The sequence below is a fragment of the Halichoerus grypus genome, chromosome 11 (assembly GCF_964656455.1).
Source record: "Halichoerus grypus chromosome 11, mHalGry1.hap1.1, whole genome shotgun sequence".
Classification (NCBI taxonomy): domain Eukaryota; kingdom Metazoa; phylum Chordata; class Mammalia; order Carnivora; family Phocidae; genus Halichoerus; species Halichoerus grypus.
The window spans coordinates 96,178,589-96,197,719 of record NC_135722.1 but is presented as its reverse complement, the minus strand read 5'-3'; the positions used below and the strand labels follow the sequence as shown (position 1 = coordinate 96,197,719).

Genomic DNA, 19,131 nt, shown 5'->3' with positions numbered 1-19,131 from the left:
ACTGACTGACAAACAGGAGCGATAGCATCTCTCCCGGCCCTCCCCCGGGGCCTGCTTACTGAGGAGTTGAGCCTGAGTCATCTCTGCCGTCAGCCGCACTTCCCTGTCCTGTGGAGATAAACTCATCACTCTCCACGGCAGGCTGGGGGGGCTGGCGAGGCAGGCGTGCTGGGCGGGCGCAGCCCCACAGGCGTGTGCCCACCTCTTGGCCCTGCTCCCACACCTGGCGGCTGGCGGGGTGGAGGTCTTACCAGGAGGCCTTCCTTCTCCTGTGCCCTTCATGAAAGGCCTGCAGGAGGGCTGGGGTGGGGGAGCTCCCGGCTCCCTGGAGGGGTGGGTGCGTGAGGGTGTGGGGTGGGAATAGGAAGACAGGGGGAGAGCTTGGCTTTCCAGAAAGGCAGAGAGAAGCGGGGACCAGCTTAGCCCTGTGTGAGTCCCCTGGGCAAGGCCCACTGGCCTTCTCTGCATCCCTAGCTGAGGACTCAGCCTGTCCCCAGGACCGAGAGATGACCTTTTGTGGGGGGTTCGACTTCCCTCAAGTGCAAAGTGAACCAATAATGTAGGATAGCAGTTCTTAGCTTTTTGGGGGTTATAGATCTTTTGAAAATCTGATAAAGGTAACAGACCCTCTCCCTCTCCAAGGGTAATGTGGCTTCTAGTCCCATCACATAAGTACTGTGTGCGTGCAGCAAAGCAGAGCTTCGGCCTGAGGCCTGAGCATCTAGGAGTCTGGGGCTGGGGGGCCTCTTGGGCTGACCCCAGCCCAGCCCTGCTTTTGCTGAGGTCATCCATGTGACTGTGGGCTGGGCTGGCCTGACTCTATGGGGCCCTGGAGTCTGCCACCCAGGCTGCCTCTCTTTACAGCTACACCCCCCTCCCGCCCCCTCCCGCTCATTCCCAGTGCTCCACCAAATGTCCCACAGGCCACATGGTGTGCATTTGTGGGGCGAGGCCAAGCAGAGGCCTACCGGAACCGTTTGCTCTGTGCGCCCCACGAGGAGGGGCTCTCTGCGGGAGCTGGAGCACGCTGGTGTGGGGACGTCACTGTCCTAGGTATGTCCCAGGTCTTGGCAAGACAGAGCTTCTCCGGGCTTCTCCTGTCCTGCCCTGAGTTAGGGGATGCCTTTGCCTGGACAGACTGGACATTTTGAAACAAACAAACAAACAAACAAACAAAAAACCCCCCAAACCAAAAACGCCTGATTTCTTGAGCTGGAATCTGCCATTGTCTGCATCATCTTCTGAATCCTTCGCAAAGGGACAATAATGAAAGTAACTGTCACTGAAGGCTTGCTGGGCGCCATGATCTCATTTAATTCTTGTACCATGCTCTGCGGTGGCTCCTGCTAGTGTCCCGGAGACAGACGAGGAGCCCAAGCCCAGAGATGCAGGGACAGACCCCAGATCTCACAGCTAGAAGTTGTCGGGCAAAGGAGACCCAGGCTTTCTGCTCTCCCATCTGTGCCCTTGATCACACCTGGTCCCAGGAGCCCGTGTGTGGACAGCAGGGGATGACTGAGGCCACACTTGGTCACCTCACAAGCTAACGCCCTCACACAGATGCTGACAGGTCAGTAGAATGACCGGATCTGGCTTCAGTCAGAAGGCAGAACACGTCGTGTTCGTGTGTGTGCGCATGTGCCCGAGTGCGTGTGTGCGTCCGTGTCTGCGTACACGTGTATTGTGAGTGTACGATTCTCCTGAACACTGAAAGAGGTTCTGAGTAGATTCCATACCATGTGTGGTGCTTCAGCTTTGCTCTGCACGGAGGGGGAGAGAGGGGCATCTAGGGAGGCTTCCTGGAGGAGGCAGCATTTCAGCAGCATCCCCAGGAATTGCAGAGGATTGCCATACCCGGGGCTGCAGCTGAGTAGAGCCCATCTTTGTGTGCATGACACAAAAGCACATCTTGCACAGCCCTGCTCTGGGCCCTGCTTGATTCTCTTGCAGCTTCGCTTCCTTGTTTGTCTAATCCAGATCCTCCTCTTCCTTGGCATGGTGTGTGTGCACATGCGGGACGGAGCTGGGGTTAGGACAGGCACATGTGTGGGAACTATGGCTTCCAAGTTCATGGGAGTTCCCACCCTTGGGGTGCTCAAGGACATATGTGTGGACAGCAGTTGAAGCCCCCTGCTTGGTCCCCTAGGCTTCTCACAGCCAGAGTCTTCATGTCCCCCATTGGGGCAGTGGTGGGGGCGGTACATGAAGCTCTAGATTGCAGGCCACTGTCCCAACATCTGCCCAGCTGACCCCCTGGGCACACTTGATCCCCAGCAGGTCCCACCCTTGTTCCCTGGGCAGCAACCAGCTTCCTGCTCTGGGGAAGTTGATCCTGCTGTGTCTCTGTGTGTGTGTGTGTGTGTGTGTGTGCTTGCAAAAGGGAGAGGGAAATGGGAAGGGTGTGGGGGATGCACCAGGGAAAAGCATCCTGGATGCAAGCACTGGACAACATAGATGCTGGACCAGCACCCCTGTTTTCCCTGTCCCTTGCCCTGGTCTAGACTGGGTGGGCTCAGGAGCCCTGCTTGGCTGTACTCCCAGGTTCAGCCTGGCCCCCGAGAAGCTAACTCAGAGCCCCAGCCACCAGCAGGACAGCTTTTTAACCATCCCTCAGTGGTAAAAAATCCACCAGATGCCCCCACTCCCCCTGCCCACTGACAGATGCTCCAGAACCTCTCCGGATGCACAGGTAGCAAACGGAGGGGGCAGGAGGCCTTCACAGAGCTGACCTAAACCCCGCATACCACAGCCAGGGAAGGCCTTTCTCCTGGAGGCTTTATGGCCCAGAACGAAGAGCAAGAGTGTGGGTCTCCTGCCTCCCAGGCCCCCTGGGTCTGCGCTGGAGGCTGGGGCTGGGATGGCTTCCCAGCTCAGTGGGTGGCTAGGAGTTACTCATCCTCATAACCAAGAGCAAATAGCAGCGGCTCAGCAGGGAGGGTGGAGGGGGCCCGGCCCACCCTGGGCTTGTGTTGCCAAATTTGTTTGTGTTTATTTTGGTTCCTCTGCACAACATGGAAACAAATGTGCTTGATCCCGCTGCTCTGTCTCTGTTCTTCATGGGGTGGTGACATGGGGTGGGGACGTGGGGGGTGGTAGCTTGGCTCAGGCCTGCCCCTTCCTTTGTGAAGAGGTTCCCTCTCTCCTGCCCCAATGCAGGAAAGGTCAGGGGCTGGGGTGCAGGGTTGAGGGGTGGGCAGGGGGAGAGAAGCCATAAAGGTGGGCAGAGAAGGAGTGGAAAGTGCCTGGCGCCAGGAGCCGGGAGACCTGGGTCTCCTGCTAATTTGGCTGTGACCTTGAATAACAAGCCTAGCAGGTAATGAGCACCTACTAAGTACTTCTGTTCTTTCACTTCAAAGATACCTTTACTATCAAAAATACCTACTCTAAAGTGATAATCATATAACATGATGGGAATGCTAATTATCACTGCAATGGCAATCATGTGACAATACATAAATGTATCAAACTACCATGCCATACAACGTAAATCTATGCAGTGTTATATGTCAAATATATTTCAATTAAAAAAATACCTACTCTCATTCCTGGCACTGGGGGTACTGAAGAACAGCAAAGAACAATCCTTATCCCCATGGAGTGTACTTTCTTTCGGCCCTCTGACATACATATTCCTTCATCATTTTACAGATGAGGGAAGTGAGGCTCAGAAAGGGTCAGTGCTTTGCCTGAGATCCCTTCACTTGCTCAGCAGGTCCTCTACCCTCGTTGGCCTCAGTTTCCTCCTCTGTAGAGATGGGGAGTCAGATTAGAGGCTCTCCAAGCCCTTCCATCCCTCGTGGTCTAGGCTGAGGGCGTGGGATTTGGAGGGAGAACTTCCCTGGGGTACACACACGCGCCCAGAGCTTGGCCTGTGGAAGTGGGCGCGGGAGGGGCTGCAGGGAAAGGGTAGCAGCGTTTTGAGTCTGGGACACGGCTCAGTGGCTTGCCCTTTGCGGGGGTCAGCCTCTGCGGCTCAGAGGAGGTTCTGTCGTCCTTGGATTAACAACAGAGCGCTCCAGGAGAAGAAGTAGACATAGTTGATCCTGGATACTGCATCACCGATCGGCCCTGAGGGTCCCGACTCCAACTTTTAGGGCCCTAGACCCAGAGGGATGAGCAATCTTCACGGTGTTGCCTGCCTGGGCATCTCAGCTTCCCAGCCCCAGCCCCAGCCCCTAAGTCCAATTTCCAGGTCATCTTCTACCTGAATTGACCTGGCGTGAGGGAGCGGGCAGCGAGGCAGACACCTTGCTTGGAATCCCCGGAAGGTGAAGGCTTCGCTGACGAGTTCCTCAAGATCAGAGCAGGGGAGGTGGTCTGAGGCAACAGTAGCAAGTTTAGACCGGAGAAAGGACTTCCTAATTAAAATGCTCGTCGTGGCCGAACTGGGTGCTGCTTTTTCTGGAAGGAAGACACCTGCTGTGGCAGCTCAACCAGGGGCCAGGGGCTGGAATCAAGGACCTCTTCCTCCCCCTCCCCCGGGATCCTATCCATCCCCCAGGTCCTAGGACCTCAGCCTGCCTGATCTCAGGAAGGATCAGTGTTGGGGAGATATTCCTATAGTGATGGGGTATGCCGGCCCTTCCTGACCCCCTCCTGGGGAGAGGGGCCCCAAGGGTCATCCTCATACCCCTCCCACCTCTGCCTCCCCTGCCTCCCACACAGCCCACCTTATCTCAGCCCCTCTCCCATCAGGTCTCGCGTGGGAAGTTCTTCAGGTCTGCCCTGCAGCAGGCACTGACTAGTGGGAATCCCCCGGTTAGGCCTGCCGCCCCCCTGCGGGGCCTGGGGAATGTATTGCTTGTGGCAGCGTGTCAGTGGGCTCCGCGTGGCACGGCCAGGCAGGGCTGACAGCGGAAATTGGAAGCTAGATGTTGTTTGACAGGTATATTATTCCCGCTGCCCTCGATTTATTTACCAAACAGCATGCGGAGCCCCAGAAAGCTCCCAGAAAGAGGGAGGGAGTTGAAGTTAGGGGGGCTCGGAAGGGGTGAGGCTGTCTCTGTGAGCTGACACTGGGGCTGTGTGGGCAGGGGAGTAGGGAGCCAGGCCAGTGTTGGGGGGCGGGGAGGGGCCGGTGGGTCTTGGGGCTGACTGCAGGAACTGCCCTTGGGGCCCCAGCAAGAGGGGCTTCCTCAGCATCCTGGGGCCAGGGCCAGTGGTTTGGGGTCAAACTCAAGTGAGGACCTGCACCTCAGAGGTGGTTTAGGGAGGGGGCGCAGGGGAAAGAGAGGGCTGCGGAGGGGGAAAAGAGCAGGCTGCCCAGTATGTTGTCCAGGTGCCCATCAGCACACAGGCACCCAGCCAGGGGGTGAGTGAGGTCTGATCTTGAACCCACGCCTGGTTGCCAGATCAGGCACCCTGCCCCAGGGCTATGCCTGCCTGGAGGGGGCACCTCTTCCTAGTTTGCTCAGAGGTGGCAGGTAGACTAGTAACAAGTCTATGAAGAGAAGCTGAATATTTGGAGTCGGACAGGCTGGGATCCGGGCCCATCTGGGCTACACACAACCCATTAGATCTCCTAGCAAACCCCACTCTTGTGCTCGCCTAGCAAACAGTAACAACAACAATAATAATGCCACTTCTCGGGGCTCTGACGAGGAAGAAGTAAGCTAATCTACATGAATGCTTTGGAGGCCAGAAAACATATCCATAGTTTTCCAGGGTTTCTAAATGAATAGAGGGAAAAGGCAGAGCGAGCCTTCCCGCGTGCGTCCCCAATGTGGAGTGGTATGAGTCACGGGGATGGGAATGTCTGCAGCGTGTTCGGGGTGGGGTGGATGTCGGAATGTGGGTGTGACTGCGTCGGCTCAGATGTGGATTTGCGCTGAATACGAAGAGGAGGCTCCCCAGAGGAGCCCTTGGCTGTTGCCGAGAGTCTGGGAGTGTGGGCTCCGTGTCTGAGTGTGACTGCATGCCGGCGTGCACCTGCGTGCCAGGTAGGGTGTGAGGATGTGTGTGCGACTTTGTGAAAGGGATTTTGAGATTCTGACTGAGCTCTGTAGGGATGCACGGAGTGTGTGTGTGCGTGAGTTAAGGTGCTGGGGTCAGTGTGTGCAGGGGCGCGCACAACTTGGTGTGCGTATACGCACGTGTGAACACACACACACACACACCCCCCTCAGCACAACATGAGAGCCGTCTTCAAGTGTCTGCTATACGTCTGCCTCTGAACCTGATGCAAAATTCATGAAGCAGCAGTTTCTAGAAAGGCGGAGATGGAGATGGAGCGGGGATTACGTCCTATCCTGCGTGGTGAATCACAGAATGGAGTGGGGCTGGAGGAAACAATTCCGTTCTCCTTGGGGGTACAGTGCGGGGGGAGATGCCTGTCCATCTATTTTTTTCTGGCTTCTGGGCTGGGGACTTCCTTGGCTTGTAATAATGACTGTCCCGCGCCCCATCACCCAGCACACTGACCGTGGGCCCAGAGGCAGAGCTGAAGGACCGGCCCAGAGGTTTGCAGGTGCAGGCAGGAGAGAGGGAAGTGCGGGGGCCTCGATTCATGTGAGCCTCCTGTGCCCCATCAGACCGGGCATCTCTGGAATAGTGGACAGCTCATGATCTGGGGACCACTGGTGGTAACTGGGAAGCAGCCTCTCTGGGGTGAGCAGTGTCCAGAAGCCCCATTCAAGTCTCCATGTTGGTCTGGCTCCTTCTTCTCCAAGGTCATCGGACGGGAATGGAGACTCTCTGCAGCAGCGCATTCACACCTGCAGTTTGTCCCTTTCATACCCATGAGGGTGAGGGGCTCCCGGGCTGGATCGGGCGGCAAGGATTGCAGGCCCCTTGCGCTGGGCCCGGGGGGAAGTTGGGGCTGGGAGTGCTGCAGAGCACCCCATCCTTGCTCCGATGCTGGCACCCAGTTTCTGGTGATGGCTATGGCTGGGATGTGGGGGCAGGCTGGAAGCACCCCAACATGAGCCCGTGTGCTGAGCCCTTTGGAGGGAAGTGCTGTGGAGGCTGGTAGGGGTGCAAATGCACCAGCTGGGAACGAGACAGGGAGCCCAAAGGGGCAGGGGCCCTGTCATGTCCATTTAGGCTTTGTGTACTGGAGCTCGGCCCTCTGGGGAAGGGGGAATGTGGGCAGGGGGAGGCAATGCCAGAGAGGCTGGGGGGCCCTCTGTCCCCCAGTCCAGGCCAAGACATGCTCACTGCCCACGGCCCCATGGCCCTGTTCCTCTTGGGTCCGAGGCCCGACCGTTTCCGGTGCCCCCTCCCTGTGGCCGGCTGCTGGGCTGCGTCGGGCCCCTGCTCTGTCCACCCGGGCAGCGCATGTTTGCGCTTCTCCTTCTCTGCTCCTCAGCGATCTCACCCCCCTTCTTTCTTGCTCCTTGTCTGATCTCTTTTCTGAGCCTGAAGGGCTTTTGCTCGAAATCCCATTCCCCGTCTTCACTTTGGATGCCCTCGTAAATACAGAAAGAGGAGGCTGGGCTGGAGAGAGGCCAGGCCCGGGAGCCTCACGGGCCCTCTCCCCCGCTGTCCCCAGATGGGTGTCACCACCCCAGAGGAGGGCCTCCTTTGCCACATGCCATCATGCACACACATGTGTGTATGCTCACGCATGTGCGTGCACACGGCTCCCACACAGCTCCATGCCTTCATGGGGAGGGGAAGGAGGCCTTTAAGTGGGAAAGAAAAGAGGTCGCAGTGACTTTGGTGCTTCATTGTATCACTGGAAAGGCTCTTAGAGGGAAGTGAGCAAATGAGGGGAAGCGGGCAGGAGACCTACACACTGGCCTTAGCTTCTCGGGGCCCTGCCCTCCAGGCCTGCAGGCTGCCGCCTAGGACTCATCATGGCACGTGTCTGTGTAGGTCAGCCCTCAGACTCTCGGAGGCTCTGAGCTGATCCTGTGGCCACCAGCCTGCAGTGAAGTGCCAGGATCCCAGAAGACCCCAGGTATTGGGACCTGCCCCAAACCCAGACTCCTCGGCTGAGGACTCCAGACCCTTCACAGCCGTCCCTGCCTTTCTAGTTACCCTCCGCCCCACATGCTCTGTGTGCCTTCTTGTCAGCTCCCTGGCATAGGATACAGCATTAAAAACCCCAACAATGCACCCAAACTAACAACAACAAAAACCCCAACCAAAAAGAGCTCGGAAGTCAGTCAGATTGGCCCCTGGGTGGGCTGTTCGGTCTCGCTGTTTCTGGCGGCCCCACCATCTTCTTTGCTTTGGGTGGTCAGCTGTCTGGTTTTTCCTGTTCCCAGTCTTTTCTCGACCACATTGACTTGAGAGCTCATATGACCCTGGCCACAGGGATGGGTTCGGAGATGGAGAAGTCAGCCTTAAGACGTTTGTTGGAAATTCTGGAAGGGGCCCTCTTTCCCCTGGCATGGCTAAGCAGATAGAAGTGTACCCAAAGCTGCTTTGTCTGTGCTTGGGGCAACTCTTTTGGAGAATAAAGCCAACACAGGACAGCAGAGTGAAGTGACAGAGAAAACAGATACTCAATTACCTTGAACGAACGCCTGGATACAGCCGCACCTGAAACACTGAAACTGTATCTATTCCCGGACAGTTCACTTCCACCAGCCAGTTGCTTTTTTTCTCTTTCTTGCTGAAGCTGGTTTGACTTGGGTTTCTGTCTCTTGCAGAGTAAGGAGTCGACCAATAGAGAGGTGATATAACCTCCCTGAACCTGAGTCTCCTCATCTGTGAAATGATCTCCTTGTGAGTCCTGAAAGGATCGGAACTGAAGGGTGATGCCCAGCAGGCCTGCCATGAGGAGCAGCAATGATCTTGGTACAAAACCTCTTGACGTTGTTATCTCGCTTGGTCCTTTCGAGAACTCTGGGAGGTTCTTAGGACTGTCATGATCACACCCCATGTTGTGGGGAACATTCTCAGAGTCAGGGATGGAACAGGTGCCAGATAGCTTTCAAGTGCTCTGCCCCCAGCTCACCCTCCACCCTCTGTCCCTGTTCTCTGCTCCAGGGAGGCTGATCCCGAGCTTCTGGATTCCCCTGGTTCTGCCAATGGGGAGCTCCTGCAGGGCATCAGAGAGACCGACTGGGGAGCAGTCAGGTCTTTATTCCTGTCTCCCTCCTGGGGTTGGGGGGGTGGTGGCCTTGGGCTGACCATGTCCCTTGACTGAAGGTCTGTGTTCCTCATGTCATTCCAGAAACCACTCTCTCCCTTTGGACCTTGAGGTGGCAGTGCCCCTGCTCCCCCCCACACCCTGCCAACACATTTAAAATGTCCCTTTATTCAGTCCATCCCAATTTGTTTGGCCACTGCTCTCCCATTGAACCTGATGTTGGTTTACCCACCTTCATCAGGTATGTGCGTTCTGCATCAGGTATGTGCGTTCTGTACTGCTCGGTGGTCCCACTATCCCAGGACCTGTCACAGTCCCCCCTTCCTCCAAGATGCAGGTGAGCCACACTATCTCCCAGGAGCTTTCCCAAATCCCTACCCTTCCACCGCACCCCGTCAGAGCCATCCTCCCCCTTCCGTTTCCCTCTGCACATTGCTTGCTTCTCTGTCTGTTGGGTATTGGTGTCTGCTGGGCACCTGTCTCATTTCCCTCTAGGGCACAGGGACCTGAAATGACTCCACTTGTCTCTCTGAGTGCCCACCACCCCTGCCTCCAACCTCTCAGCCCCTGCCCTGGACCTGGTGCATAGTAGATATTCAACAGCTATTGGTTGACTTCAGTGATGGACCCTGAGGTGGATCCCTAGAATGTGGCCACAGGAGCCTCTGCACAAGCTATGGCCTCTTTCTGGAATGCCCTTTCCTCCTGTAGCTGCCTGGAGAACCCCTTCTCATCCTTTGAGACTCAGCTCGAACATCACCTCCTCCAGGAAGCCTTCTCTCACCCAGTGGTCTGGCTCTGTGGTACCTCAAATGTACCCCAGCAGCTCATACCTGGCTCTGTCCGTGTGGCCAGGAGCCCCCAGAGCAGGACTAACCCACATCGGTGCTTCTCCCTCGTGACCAAACACCACGCTCGGGGCATGCTGGATTCTCGTAGATGGCCACAAAGTGGACAGCAGCGGCTGGGTCTTTATTTAAAAATACCCTCCCCCCATTGGTGGATGTGGCAGTTTCTACCTAGTGCGGTATGGGGGTAGCCCCTGACTGAATGCTGGGGTCATTGGTGGGGGGTCTGGTAGGATAATGCTGCCTGTGAGGACAGGCAGCGTTTCCCCCTGAAGCAGGAGGACTCTGCAGTTGTGAGTCAGCCAGAGAAGAGGACTGATCAGAAGAAGGAGGTCCTCCGTGAACAAGGAAGTGCCCCCCCAGCGCAAGGGACAGCTTGTAGGGATCAGCAGGAGCTTGGGTGTCGGAAGCATTCCTGGACAGCCGGGGTTAAGGGTGGCCCGTGCCACGTGAAGAACAGCAAAGGCCATCAGAAGTCGAGTGTGTACTGTGGGCTCAGGCCTGTGCTTGGGGTTTAGCTCTCACTGTGCCTTTATGAGCAGGGATTTGTCCTCCCATTGCTCAGATGAAGAACCCAGCATTAGAGGGGTAAAGCAGCTTTCTCAGATCACATGGTCAGGAAGAGCCCGGGTTCAAATTCAAGCCTGCAGATCCAGAGGGGGTGCGAGGTTTCTGGGACTATGCCCGCACCACTGGGCCCCCCGAGTGACTGAACCCCGTGTAAGGGGAGGGCCACATGGCCAGGCTTGGGCCAGAGTGACAGGAAGCAGGTCTGGCCTGAAGCCTGAGCATGGGTCAGCTGGAGATCCCGAGGGGAAAGTGAAGCCTGGGCACAGAGCGAGGGTCTCTGGCCCAGGGTCGGCTGGGCACCGGCGTCCATGCGGCCCCTTCTGCCACTGCCTTCCTGGCACCTGACATAGCGCTGGGCTGGGGACACCCAGAGCAGCGGGGCTCACTGAGTTGCTGGCAGGACCCGACTCTCAGTGCTCTTGCCACAGAACTAGCTGTCAGCTAAGCTGCCAAAGGAGCAACCCAGGTTAGGTTTCCCTTCCCAGGGCCTCGGGTGCCAGCACCGTCCCGGCCTCCTGCCCTCACAGCGCTGCAGAAATGCAAACACAGTCCCCCGAGCCGGCTGGAGGAAAGCAAAGGGTCTGTCCTCGGCTCCCAGACCCATGTCAGACTACAGAACTACAAACCGGACAGAAATACATTTCTAAATTATCTGCTGTTTTAGCTCTTTTGTTCCACATTGAGCTGCAGGCTGGTTCTGGAGGAAAAACAAGAGAGCCCAGGGCTACCCAGAAGCAGAGGTTGAGACTGAACCTGGGGTCCCTCCCTCCCACCCTAGGGCCCTGCAAAGACTCCAGGTAATGCAGGAGCAGCTCCCCCCCACTCTCTCTCACTTCTCTCTCTCTCCCTCCCTCCCTCCCTCCCTCCCCAGGTAGCCCAAGGGAGAGGTTCTGGATCCCAGTGGGTGATGCAGTATCGACGACTTGCTTTGTCTTCTCGATAACCAGCTCCGTGCACAACAGATCAATTTGCAATCATAGCTGCTTTCCAGTCCCAGCACTGCCACCAGCGCTAACTCAAGGGCTGGCGCTGGGACGGCCACCACCTGCTTTCCTTCTTGCCTTCCGAAACTGGAGCTCAAGGTGGGGGAGGGAGCAGGTGGGTGCCTGGGACTCAGGAGTCCACCAGCCTCAGGCCTGCTGGGCCACACCCCCTGCGAGGGGCCCTCTCCCAGGGGCAGGGGATGGTCCGGATGCGGAGGGAGCTTTGGCCTTCTCTGAGTGGCAGGGACTCCAGAGACCACCCAGCCTGGCAGTTCTTGACCACTGTAGCACACAGATGAGGGTGACACCATCCTGCTCCTCACACATCCAGCTCTTTCCACATCACACTTACCCTCGCTCCAGCTCCCATTGTACAAGCGGGGTGATGCTCTGTGGGTATAGAGAGCAGAGCTTCAGCAACCCCCTGGGGCCACCCAGAGTGCGGTGGCTCTGGTGTCCTTGCCGGACTTCCCATAACAGACGTCCAATCAATATTTGTTGAATGAAAACCTGCATGCTTTAAAAAATGCAAGTGACCCGGCCTCATCCCAGAGCTACTGACTCGGAATCTGAGTGGGGCCATGGTATTTGAGTTGTTTACGGAGCTTCTGGGTGATTCTAACGAGGCACACAGGAAGAATCCGGGAGTAGAAGCGCCTTGCCCAGGCCCCTGAGCTGAGTGGTGAGATCAGAAGCCCTCCTCCTAGACCGAGGGGTGGGTGATGGGGTTAGGTGGGCTCGGGCTCCCTGGACGTCGCGCACCTGAGCAGGGGTTGTAGGTAGGAAAGAGAGGAGGCCTGCTGGAGGGAAGGAGCTGGTAACGGAACTGAGCACATTTAGTCCTTTCTGGAGAGGGACTGGGCCCGTGGAGACAGGTGCCCTGATGCCCCCCTCGGTTTGTGCTCCAGAGAGCAGCTGACCCCCCTTCGGCAAGTCCAAGAAGACTTCCTTGAAAAGGAGGAAGTAGGATTTTGGTGGCAGCCCAGCCCAGGAGAGGCCATGTGGGCGTGGACTTGACATAAGAGCGTCAGGGGTCAGCAGACCTAGCCGCAGAGTCCTGGCTCTGCCATCTCCAGCCCCTTCTCCACACCGTGCCTCAGTTTCCTCTCTTGTCCCCTGATTAAAAAATGGGGATAAGAGCACCAATTCGCTTGCAGTGTGAGTGTAAAGAGAAAATGAGAGCATGTGGGGAAAACCACTCTTTGACTGGGATTTGCCATCCAAACAGAAGGAGCTCGGGGCCAGAGTTTCCCAGACAAGGGTCTGGATCCGGTTCTGCCACTTCCTAGCTCTGCACCTGGGAGACAAGTTACTTAAGTGTCGTCATCTGTAAAATGAGGATAATGAACCTCTACATCACAAGATAAATACTAGTTGTCCGTGAGAGAACATGTCCCTGGCACATAGTGGCTCAATGAACGTCACTGTTCCTTTGCCAGGGGAGCGCTGTGGCCTCATGAAAAAGGGACATTCGGGGCTGGCCCCTCCTCTGCTCCAGCAGCCTGACCTCCCCTTACCTTGGTGAGCCTCAGTTTCTGCATCCGGAGAAGTGGCACGAATCTCCCTAGAGTGCTGGCAGAAGGAAGAACTCAGAGCAGAGGACTAGCATATTGGAGGTGTGTGATAATGGACAGGGACAGCTGTTAGCTAGAACGACCAGAGAGAACCAGCCATGAATCACGGGCCACAGAGCGAAAGGGGAGAGAGCCCTGCGGAAACGCACTGGGGGCTGGAAGACGAGCCAGGTAGGAGGGATCACAAGTAGCAACAACCAAGCCCCACCTCATGGCTCTCAGCGCACCTGCCCGGCTTGCTCACAGCCCCAGAGCAGGCTGGGCATGCTGGGGTCTGGCCCGGCAGGGCCCCAGGCCGCTCTTCCGCCCCTCCCGCCCCGACATTGATGGATGCTCGGTGGCAACTGCAGGCTGCAGCCAGGATCAATACTCTAATCAACACCACACGGAACCGCCAGCGCTTTTCCCCACCCCAAACTTGGTAGGGGGGAGTTGGGGGTGGCTGAGAAGGGGGAGAGATTAACTTCAATGCCAGAACTCACTGGATGAATAATTGAATCGGTGGGAGAGGCGGAGGGTCGGGCAGGGGAGACAACACAGCCAGAGCCAGAGAGGAGCCATGCTGGCTGCAGGTGGGGGGCTGGAAGCAGGGGCCTCCCGGGCTGTCCTGACCAGGGGAAGGGATTCGGGACAAGGGTGCAGGCTCAGAGGGGGGAACGGCATTGTCACCTCCTGCTTTGCAGGCTTTCTGCCATATGACCCAATCCCCATGATATGCCAGCTTATTGTCCTCATCCTGACCCCTCTTCTTTCAAGCCTCGTGCCAGACCCTGGATCTGGGGCTCCCACACAGACTCCAGAGTGGTCTTTCCTTCCACCGCGCTGGAGTGTGAGCTTAGGGGGTCCTGGGCCAGGCCATGGCCAGGGGCTTCTGCCTGCATTCCCTTCTGCGTGGGGCCCCTCCAATCCAAGGACCAGAACCTTTTGTCCGGGAGCCCAGTGCTCGTTCCTGGAGTCACCCTGAGTGAGGTGTCTGAGTCCTGCTAGCTCATCTGCCACCGTGGTTTTGTCCACTCGCTTACTGGGCACCAGACCTTGCTCTGTTGAGTGACCAGTGCAGTGGTGAGTGCCGGGGATGAGTTGAGGTCTTTGCTGTCCCTCTGGCCCCGGGTGCCCTGCTCCACTCCCTCTCTGGAGCCAACCTCTATTGCCAAGTGAAGGCCTGTGCACCCCGCTGTCCTCCAGAGAGGAGGTGTGAGCATCTCCCCCTGCCCCCTGGTGCTGAGAGCTTTGTAATTCCAGCATCTGAGCCCCGTGGGGGAAAAGACTAGGTCCTACTTATAGCTCTGCCAGGGTTTAGCTGCGTGACCTTAGATGAGTCATTTCATGTCTCTGAGCCCCACTGCACTCAGCTATACAAGGAGGACAATCATCTCTGCCCTCCTGGTCCCACGAGGTTTCTGAGGGGAGAGAATGCCGTAATGCTTCCTAATGGCCTAGGAAGGCCCAGCCAGGCAGGGGCAGGACGGGGCTCAAGCCGAGGCTGCTGACTCCACACCTTGTGATATCAATCCACCAAACCCCACCGTCTCCTGGCGGGGAAATAGTATAGGCACGAAGCACTGGAGAAATGTGGGTGGAATTTGTGAGAAGTTGGGGGATCAGGGACAGGACCCCACACCTCATCTTTTGTCATCTGTCCTCCAGTTCTTGCATACCAATCCCAGGTGTCCACAGAAGTGTGTGTTCAGGGTCAGGGCTCGGGAGGAAGGAAATGTGACCACAAAGCCCGGCTGAACCAGGGTGGGTCTACAGTCAGCAATACCGTTCCTGGCCAGCCCCCTTTCTTCCTCTCCCCAAAGTACCTAGAATGTCACAGCTAGGAGAGACCTGACAGATGAGATCCCCTGAATTGACTCCAGGGCCACTGCTCTTCACATTAAGATCGGTGGTTTGCAAACTGGGTTCCTCGGGGAAACCCGGGCCTGTGGAGATGCCCTGGAGGGGCCATGATGGGGGGTAATGGAGGTTGGGTGAAAAGGACCTTGCCCCCTCTCCTCCATCTCCATTTTACTTAGAGCCACTCCCTCGTCTTTGATCTGTATTTCATTTCCAAATCAAATGTATTTTAACCCTGTGAAATTGCTGCCCTGCACTCCACCCAGCGTCAATCTCCTGCGCCCCCACCATGCCTCCCTCAGCCCCTCCCCTGCAGACTGTCCACATCGGGCCCTGGAGGGCGCTGCGCTCTTCTTCCAGACCACCTCCCCCTTCACCTCTAAACCCAAAGCCAGTCCTCTAACGAACCAACCCTAGTGGCCAATCTCTGCTAAAGAGAAGTGGGAGAGCCCTCCCATATATCGACATGTGTGTCAACCGGGGTCTTCTGGAGGTGGCGCCTCAATTTGCTTTAAAGTTCTCAGGGTAAGCCAGCTGGGGAGATGATTCTAGTCAAGGAGGCCTTTTGGGGCATCTTGCCCCACGGTGAACCCCCATGCCTGCTCGGCTGCCCAGAGCAGCCAGGGCGCTGTGCCTTCCCCACCGGGCAGCCAGACGGAGCGGCAGAGTCTGTGGGTGGGGTAGAGGAAAGGAGCACAGAGCCTAGCTCTGCTCTGACCTTGGGCAAGTGCTGTGCTTCAGTTCCCTGCTGGAAATGGGGGTGATGGCCAGAGCACCACCTCCAAGGATGGGCAGGAGGATGCCTTAGAACAGTGCGGGGCCCAGAGCACCCTCTGAGCTTGTGTTCGCTGTTATGGGTAGGGTGGGGGCAGAGCAGACAAAGCCACCCTGCCAGGGCCTCCCACCTTGGAGGTCCTTCCATGCCCCACACCCCAGCTCATGTAATCCCCACCATCTACTAGCACCCCCATTTTGCAGATGGTGAACTGGAGGCCCAGAGCAGGCCTGTAAACCTTCCCCAGGGCCCCACGTTGTTAAGGGGCTGACTCCCAATGCAGCCACCTCCCTGAATTGCACCTAAGCTGCTGAGGGCTGCCCGCATCTGCCCGTTCCCATGTCAGATTCACACCGGGGATCCCTGCAGCGAGCCCCTGCTACTTCCCTGAGGCTGCCCCCCCTTTCCCAGGCAGCCACACCTGCCCGCTCCCCTCTCCATCTCTGCTCACGTCCTCTTCTTCCAAGACGTGGTCTGCAAGCCACCGCATCCCTCCATCTGTTCTGTTCGTCCTCACTTTGGCTTGAGGGCCTGACCTGGTTTAGGGGCTGCTGGTCAGGGAGGAGTGTGTGTGTGTGTGTGTGTGCGTGCATGTGTGTGCATATGCATGTGTACACATGCGGGCATTTCTGGGAGCGTGTGAAAGAGAGGGAGCATGTAATAGGGTATAAAGTGTACCAGACGGGGGGGGGGGTGACAGTATCTGCTAGGGAATAGGTACTTAGTCAACACCCACCGAAGGGACGCATGTGCCCCCAGCACAGACCCCGGAGGGCAGCGTCCTGAGCAGGGCTGTCGTGGGGCTTTTCTCCTCCCAGGGAGTAGTATCTGTCATCTGTCGGTGGCTGCCGTCTGCGGACTGGGTGTGTGGGGAGGGACCTCCAGGTCCCCTGTTCAATGTCCGGTGTGGAGAGTCCATCCTAGACCCAGAAGCTCCCTCCCATTGGCGCCTCTCTGTCACAGGGCCAGCGCGCAGGGTGGTCGAGGTGGCTCACGTGAAGCTCCTTGCCCAGTCGGAGCTCGACACAAGCAGCTACTTCTAGTAAGCAAGTAGCTAGCTCCCGTCCCAGGCGGGCCAACCCGATGCTTGCCTCTGTCCCCAGCAGACTGCTCTGCAGCCCGGTGGCCAAGCCCAGGAGCTCTCTGGGCCGTTTGTCTTCCAGGGTTTCTTTGCCCCAGGCAAACACAGCACTGGTGAACTTCCCTCAAGAGTGATGTCATCCTGCGTCTGGGACAAAGCAGTCCCCAGCGCTACTGTCTGGGGGGCCTGGTGGGGCCGTGTGCCCGGGTTGGGAGAAGGACTGTGTGACATTTGGCTCTGGGGGCTTACGGTCAGTCCCGGGCTCCACCTGCCCTGGCGTGGGACAGAGGAGACAGGGTTCTGGGGCCAAGAGGCTTGGCGGGAAGCGTATACCTTGCTTGGCTACTGGTTGGGAAGGGAAGAAAGCTCAGGGAGCAGTGGCTTGGCCTGGGAGAGCCCCATCTTATTCTCATCCTGGTGTCATGGACTGGAGCCCCAGGGTGGGGGTGGGCTGTGAGTCAGGACACCCGAGCTCCATCCCTGACCTTTCCAGTATCCACAGGCAAAGCATGAGGTCAGTCTGGGCATGGGTTTCCCCACCCGTGAACAGGGGTGCCCTGCAGCACTCCTTCCAGCATCACCGAGGAGCTAAGACATGGGAGACGGCAGACCCCTCTGAGAACGACAGGTGCCACCTCGCGCCTCCTCTGGGAAGGCTTCCAGCCCTCTTGCCTGCCACCCTCCCTCCTTCATCCTGTCCGGACAGGGGCGAGTGGCCCAGGTGCCGAGCCCCTCCCAGAGCTGCCCGTGGCCTGGCACCGGCCCCACGGAGAGCACGTTTCTGCTCCATTAGGCAGCCATGAGATGTGTTCAAAGGTTCCTGACGGGAACAGAAGCTGCTACCACATAGAACATGCAGAAAATGGAACGCTCCTTTTCCTCCTGGACCCGGTATTGGCCGCTGTGTTCTTCTGTACGCTGTGTTCTTCTGTTCTTCTCGGAGCATGGGCTGGAAAGAAGCAGGATCCCAGCTCCCCTCACCGCCCCGGAGAAACAACCCGCTCGTGGCAAATAAAACGGGAAAGTTGAAATACAGTCGCAGTTTAGTTCAAGTTGGATATTAATAGCTTCAGGGGCAGGCCCAGAAAGAAAGAGGGGAGGGCAAGGGGGAGGAGAGGAGGAAGCTAAGAACACCGTTACCATCCAATTTCCTCAGATACTCAGGAACCCTCTGAGGCTCTGGTCTGGGGCTGGGGGGCGATGAGGTGCCACGGTCAGAGTGCTGACCTTGCGGCTTCGGGGGAGCAGCTCCTGCTGGGGGGTGAGGGGGGCCGGGTCGTGGCCCAGACGCTCACTGTTGCTGCTCTGGATGCGGAGGCCTGGGCCCCGTGGGGGTCCTCACCGGCCTGGACACCTGTCCCTGCCCCGGCTGCCCCTTCTCCGGGCCACTGTGTGCATTGCTCTCTGGCCAGCCCGCACATGCCCCGGGCTGTGGTCTCTCCCATCTCCCGACAGCGAGGGCGCTGGGCCCACACCGGTGGGGATGCTGTTGTGGCCTGCCCATCCCTGGTGGCGTGAGTGCGGGCTGAGGGCTCACAGCTGCCCCTTCTGCAGAGAACTGCCCTCTGCCAGGAAGGGTTACCTCCGGCTGCTCCTTGGGGCAGCCACCAGCCAACCAATGGCCGGCTGACCCAGGGAACTCTTGCCAGGAGCGGGGGTAATTTTCTTGGCTGATTTATGCTCTGGAGTGACCCATGCATCAGGCCCAGTGTTGACTTGCCCCAAGACCCCCCTTCCCTCTGTGCTTCCCTGACTCCTTTATGGGTTTTGGCTGAAGAGTGCTCCCTCAAGAAGTCGTGAACTGAGAACACCTGCCTCAGGCTCTGCTGCTGAGGAACCCAAACCTAAGATCAGCTGGGTGGCCTGGAGCAAGTCATCTGACAGTGTGCACCTCAGTGCCCTCAACCACGAAGCGGGGGACAGCATCTGCTCATGGGATTTGCTGGGACAAACACAGGAGGCGCTGTAGGGAGACTCCTTGTCCTCTGCTAGGTCACTTTCAAATTGAGTGGCTTAAAACAATACACATTGATGATCTCACAGTTCTCAGGGGCAGAAGTCCCACTTGGGTCTCACGGGGCTGAAATTTCAGGTGTCGGCAGGACTGCATTCCTCCCTGGCAGCTCAGGAGAGAATCTGTTCTCTTGCTTCTGGAGGCCTCTGCATTTCCTGGGCTTCACAGCCCCTTCTCCCCATCTTCAAAGCCAGGAATGGCCAAGGAAGTCTTCCTTGTGCTGCGTCACTCTGAGTCTGACTCTCCTGCCCTGCTCTTTTACCGATAAGGACCCTTGTGATCACATCCCCCCACCCCCAGATAATTCAGGATATTCTCTCCATCTCAAGATCCTTAACCACATCTGCAAAGTCCCTTTTGCCACGGAAGGGAGCATATTCAGGGCTCTGGGAATAGGAGGTAGACAC

The 19,131-nt window shown here is 57.6% G+C and overlaps 1 long non-coding RNA gene across 1 annotated transcript; it reads left to right on the top strand.

Moving 5' to 3' along the window:
* The first annotated feature begins 5,860 nt into the window (after positions 1-5,860).
* On the top strand, positions 5,861-12,735 carry LOC118521788 (uncharacterized). Its single transcript, XR_004910301.2, has 3 exons — positions 5,861-5,939; positions 8,598-8,745; positions 11,330-12,735. It is a non-coding gene; the product is annotated as an uncharacterized LOC118521788 (long non-coding RNA).
* Positions 12,736-19,131: the final 6,396 nt, after the last annotated feature.